The sequence below is a fragment of the Conger conger genome, chromosome 14, assembly GCF_963514075.1.
Source record: "Conger conger chromosome 14, fConCon1.1, whole genome shotgun sequence".
NCBI lineage: Eukaryota > Metazoa > Chordata > Actinopteri > Anguilliformes > Congridae > Conger > Conger conger.
This window is the reverse complement of record NC_083773.1, coordinates 34,592,991-34,598,990: the sequence shown is the minus strand read 5'-3', so window position 1 is coordinate 34,598,990 and position 6,000 is coordinate 34,592,991.

Here is a 6,000-nt window from a genome sequence, read left to right as displayed (position 1 = left end):
ACAACGTGTAACATAAACATCTCTTTCTTTAAAAAAAACAGAAATATTAACTGAAATGCGTGTGGTTGTCCTAAAAGCCCCTTTATGTTCAACTTTAAATTCATAAGTGTGTATTACCATGGATATTTAAATTTCACTACTCGGCAGATGAAATGTGATATCTATCATATAAATGATTCCAATTATGGATGCTTTCTCTCAGAAATTTGAATGCTGGAGAATGTTTCCTTATTAAATATTTAGTGGTTCATCCATTGTGTAATCGAGCTAACGGGAATGGGCCTTATAAAGAAGTTCACTATTCTACTTGCTTTCAGCAACACTTTTAGAGTTTGTGATGTGCATGGATTATTAAAGAGAAGGTACTCTTTCATGCTTGAGCAGTTGTACAAATCAATTTGGGAGCATTATGAAGTTGCTATGCCAGACAGCTAGGCAGGGAGTTGCTAGCCTCACTCTGTGCGTGCTCTGGTTTCTAGTAGAACAGTCACACTTCTTTAACTGAATTTACGAACAGAGGGTTACAGGGGATTGTGGAGAAAGGCATATCATTTAGAACGCTGCATGGCTTAGGGCAGCGCTGCCTACAAGCATAGAAATGGCTCCTTAGGACTGTGTGTTTACTTGGGGACCAGCAGACAAAAAAATGCATATGGTATATACAGCTCATTTGGGACAAAGACATACCTTTTCTTGATATGGCTCTGTGCTCGACAAATTTAGATTTGAAATCAAACAATTCACATGTGGCTATTTTATCTTTTTTATGATTTCTTTTTTTAAACATGATTTCATCATGAAGAAAATTTGAAATTTGTAGAAATTAGAAATGTAGAAATTTCAGGGCATCGAGATATTTGAGCCAAATGACTTCACGAGTGTTTCTAATTAGTCATGTGTGTTCAAACAGTTCCTTAGCACAGGTATAAGAGAGCTTTCAGTATCTAGTCTTGATTCTAAGATTTTGATTGCCTTTGGAGTTTGTTATTGGTGTTTGTCAACATTTGGACCAGATGTGTGCAATGACAGTCATGGAAGACAATATGAGGCTACAACACTAAACTGTTTGGAACATCATCAAGAAGAAAGAGAGCACTGGTGTATATTTGGGGTCATTGACTTACTGTGTTAGGAAACACCATCCAATGGGTTTGGAAGCTTTTGGTTGAACTTACATGCCCATACATGCCCAAACTATAACACCCCCATCACCATGCTTGGTGGGGGTGGGGTGCATTGGTTCTTGGGCAGTTCTTTGGCCATCACACTGATACAAGTCAATCTTCTCAACTAACCACAAGGTCTTTCTTTCAAAACGCTATTTTAGGCACTTCTTAGGAAACCGTAAGCTGGCCATCTTGTTTTTGCGGCCAACTAGTGGTTTGCATTGCAGTATAGCCCTAGTGATGTTTATTTAGTATTCTGTTGACAGTAGTCACTGGCACATTCATACCTGCCTCCTGAAGACATGTGTTTGGGGTTTTTCTGCAGTAACTATAGAGGTCTTCTTGGCCTACCTTTTGCAACTACTGAGCTCACCAGTATTCTCTTTCTTCTTCATGATGTTCTAGGCAGTTGCTGTTGGTTAGTGTAAGGTTTGTTTGTTTTGTTTTCTTATATATTTTATGGATAGGGCCAACAGGCCAGCTCCAACTAAATAAACATGATTTAATCATTTCTGTGGTGGTGGCACGGTCGCGCAATAAGTGGGTAGCAGTAGCACAGCATGAAGGTCCTGGGTTCCCTGTGTGGAGTTTGTATGTTCTCCCTGTGTCCCTGTGGGTTTCCTCCGGGTACTACGGGTTCCACTCACAGTACAAAGACATGCAGGTTAGGTTAATTGGAGTCTAAATTGGCCCAGTGTGACTGATTGGTGTGCGTATCTTGGGATTTATTGGCGCCCTGTCCAGGGTGTATTGCGGGCTTTACCCAATGCATGCTGGGACAGGCTCCAGCACCCACTGTGACCTTGACCATGAATAAATGGGTAAGCTAATGGATAGATTTTTGTGGTTCACTTTTGGTATGACTCACATTCTCACCACTGAATAAAGGGATATCCGACAGAGGATTTGGGCCATCCTGAAGGCATTTCGGATGGGCCGAATCACCTTTATACACCTGATTTGTTGCAAGAAATGTTTAAATTTTTATTACCAATGGCTGATTCAGTTAGGTCATTCAATTTTACTTGAATTCTTAAATATTATTTAAATAAAAATAAGTGTATACTGTATATTGTGTATATAGAGTTTCATTGAGAATTATGATTATGATATGGTATTTTTAAATATTTTTTAAATATTTCATGTATTTAACAATGTTTAACTCATTTGGACTGGAGTCACTTTGTCACGAGAAAGAGGTTGTTTTTGGACATGAAAGACAATGAAACATATAGTTTACAATTGGAAATAATGAGGTAGAGGTGGAGAGGGGTGACACTGGAAATATTTTCCATGTTTGCCATGGAGGTGTGAAATGATTTCCATGTGATATTAAGTTACACTGTAAGATCCCTATCTACTGCGCCTTTAACAGCTCAGTATATACCCATTTAACGTATGCTTACTACCCAGGCTGAATCACTTCCTATTTTTTTCCAAAATAGTTTATGACGCACTGCTACACCTACCCACGTACACTGCACCTACTGTATACACGTGGAAATGAGGAAATGAGGAAATGGCAAGTGGAATTTCCTCATTTCATCTGCTGGCACGGGGAAAGACGTATCTGAACATGCTGATTGTTCTCAATTCAGCACAAAACACAAAAGAGGCAACATTTAACCACGCCTTATACTTTCACATTTCATATTCAATAAATATGAATGCATTTCTCTATTGGGGAAATTCTGCTGTGGTTAAACGAACTCTACCCGAAAGACCAGTTCATTAAACACAATGTGAATTTAAAGTCCAAAGAGACCAATTCTGCTCTAATGAAACTAAAAGATAAATTTGTAGCATAGTGGTTAAGGTAGATGACTGGGACCCGCAAGGTCGGTGGTTCGATCCCTGGTGTAGCCACAATAAGATCCACACAGCCGTTGGGCCCTTGAGCAAGGTTCTTAACCCTGCATTGCTCCAGGGGAGGATTGCCTCCTGCTTAGTCTAATCAACTGTAAGTCACGCTGGATAAGGGCGTCTGCCAAATGGCATTAATGTAATTTATGTAATGTTATAGTGGTGGTGGATTGTCACAATCACAAACTTGGTTTGGAAGAATGGCATTGTATTCTGCAGGCTATACCAAAATTAAATGGGAATGCACCCGGCTTTATTGGACTTTCTTATCTCATCGACTTTTCTTATCTCTTTGGCAAGGGAAATGTTCTGTACACAGAGACAACAGCCCATAGACTGAAAGCTGAAAGTGAATCGAGGAAATCCCCCTTCAATCCTCCACCAGGTTTCTCACATTCAAAACCGCACACTCAAATCCATTTGTATTATAGCACTGACAGTATTGCATCATTGTGGCTATCAATAGCACTATCTCAAAACATTTTTTACACAACACAGCTTGAAACAACAACAGAATTTCTAACATTGGAACAAGAATAACATTTTCTTCCACAGTCAAGTTTCAACCATGTCTCTTGGAACTGATCATAATCTAACCTAATTGAAGAGAGGGCCATAGGCTTATCGGACAGTTTGAGTATTTCATGATTTAGTCACTCTATTGCTAATCAAGGGAAATGGCTGAAAACAGGTTGAGACTAAATAATATGTTTACAGGAAGGTTTTGTGCCCCACCACTTTTCAGCTCACGACCCACCACTGATATTTATCATTAGCCTATATATTCAAATAAGTCCCTTAAGGAAAAGCTTTTTTTTTTGCTGGACCTCACATCTCTTTTGTTTACTAGATTTGTTGTCGGCGGTATTTTTATGCAATACAGATAGTTACCATGATTTATTATTGTTCATTTCTGTCTACAAATCTAAACACTAACATTGCAGCTTGACTCGTGACATAACTATCTGTCCTATCCAGGACAGCTGATGTTGTTGCTGAACAGTATGCCTTTAACAGACTGCCTTTCTGTCCTCCACCACTGAAGGCTGTGGCAGGGGACTTCAGCAACGGTTTATATGGGTGGAGATATTCCAGAATTTATCAAAAGTTGGTTTTATGAGACATGAGGGAGACTCCCAGTTCTGCCTTTCAGATTGTTCTAAACCAATCACATTCTCACAATCACACAGCGTCAGATCACAATTGTTTTCCTCATGGTGTCTCTTTGTGTAGGTTTGAATAATGCAAGCAGCCACATGCATTAAACTTGACTGTGTACAATACAGAAAATCACAGACAAAGGACATCCGGTCACTTATGCAACCACTTTGAATAACAAAGCCAGTGGCCATACCGCTGGGTGGTGTTCCTGCTGAATGGCTTTAGCTTAAGTGTGGGCTTGGTTAGTACTTGTTGGGAGACCTCCTGGGAAAACTAAGTTGTTGCTGGAAGTGGTGTTGGTGGGCCAGTAGGGGGTGATCTTCCCTCTGGTCAAATAAAACCCAAATACCCAGGGATGGGGACATTGTGCGGTAGGAGATGCCATCTTTCAAATGCGATGTTAAACCCAGGTCCTGACTCACTGTGGTCACTCATGATAAAATGACATTTCGGGTTCCCCTGTGTACTGGGTAAATCCCCAACCTGCCTTTCTCAACCTGTGACCCATCATTCCCGATGTAATTGGCTAAAAAAAAACGTTCTCTCCCTGAGGACTCCCTCTCTAGCTCCTCAGCTAATCACACATTAGTGAGTTTCCTGGCACAAAATGGCTGCTGTGCATAACTTGTTATTATTATTATTATTATTATTATTATTATTATACTTTCTAACCACACAAGGACGTGAGAAAAAAATGTTCTCTATGTGTGCCTGTGCATAAGCGCCATTACATTATATTTACTTTATTTAGGGTAACTCTCACAATCGATCTCCTGTTTGTGGAAGTTGTTGCAGCCACAGTTAACTTAACTTCCTTCACATCAAACTAAACCGAGGCAGCAGTAAACTTGAATAAATAGTAAACACATAATGCCACTCCATACTGATAATACAAGGCAAGTTTATATTTCATTTTCATGCTGCTGCAAATAGCTCACATTTACTCATATTTGAACAAACTATTGCATTCTGAACTAAATAAATGTCCTGTTATGAGACATTATGCTGGGTATTTCGTTCAAATACAAATATGCACTTGTAAGTCGCTTTGGATTAAAAGCGTCTGCCAAATGACTAAAATGTAAATGTAAATGTAATTCATTAACAGGTGCTGCACTTTTAGGTTGGTGTACTGAGGACCACTGTGACATGAATCAGATATAACTACGGAGTGACTCATTTTATATATATATATATATATATATATATATATATATATATATATATATATATATATCTACCCCCCACCTTGATTTCTTAATGGTTTGGCTATTTGTGCAGCAATTTTATTATTAATATTGTTGTTGTTGTTGTTATTATTTGCGGTTTATTTGCAGAGCGCATGTGATTTATCAGGCCCATTGTGATATATGATTTCATAGGAAAATGTTGTGATGCTCTTTCGTAAGAACAGGCAGAAAGGAAGTGAAAGGGGAATAGATGGAGCAGTCATCAAAAAGTGAGGAATGTCCATACTTTCTCAATCAAATTCATTCTCAGGAACTATGCTTTTGTGTAGGCGGAGGTTGTGATTCATGCTTACACAGCTACTGACCTAAAGACTAAAGCTTGCTGATACAAACCATGTTGTTGCTGTTAAATGCTTTAATAACTGTATGGTTGTAAAACGTAACTTTGTGATAAATGACGTAAACAGTTTTTATCTGTTTGAACTTTAAGAACTGCTACCTTGTGACAGTAGCACCTTTAAAAAGTCATTTGGTTTCCAAAGATTCACAGAGCAAGCACAGAAAAAACCAAATGGAAAGTAGGAAAATGGGTAGAAAAAGATCTCTTAACAGATGGTGAC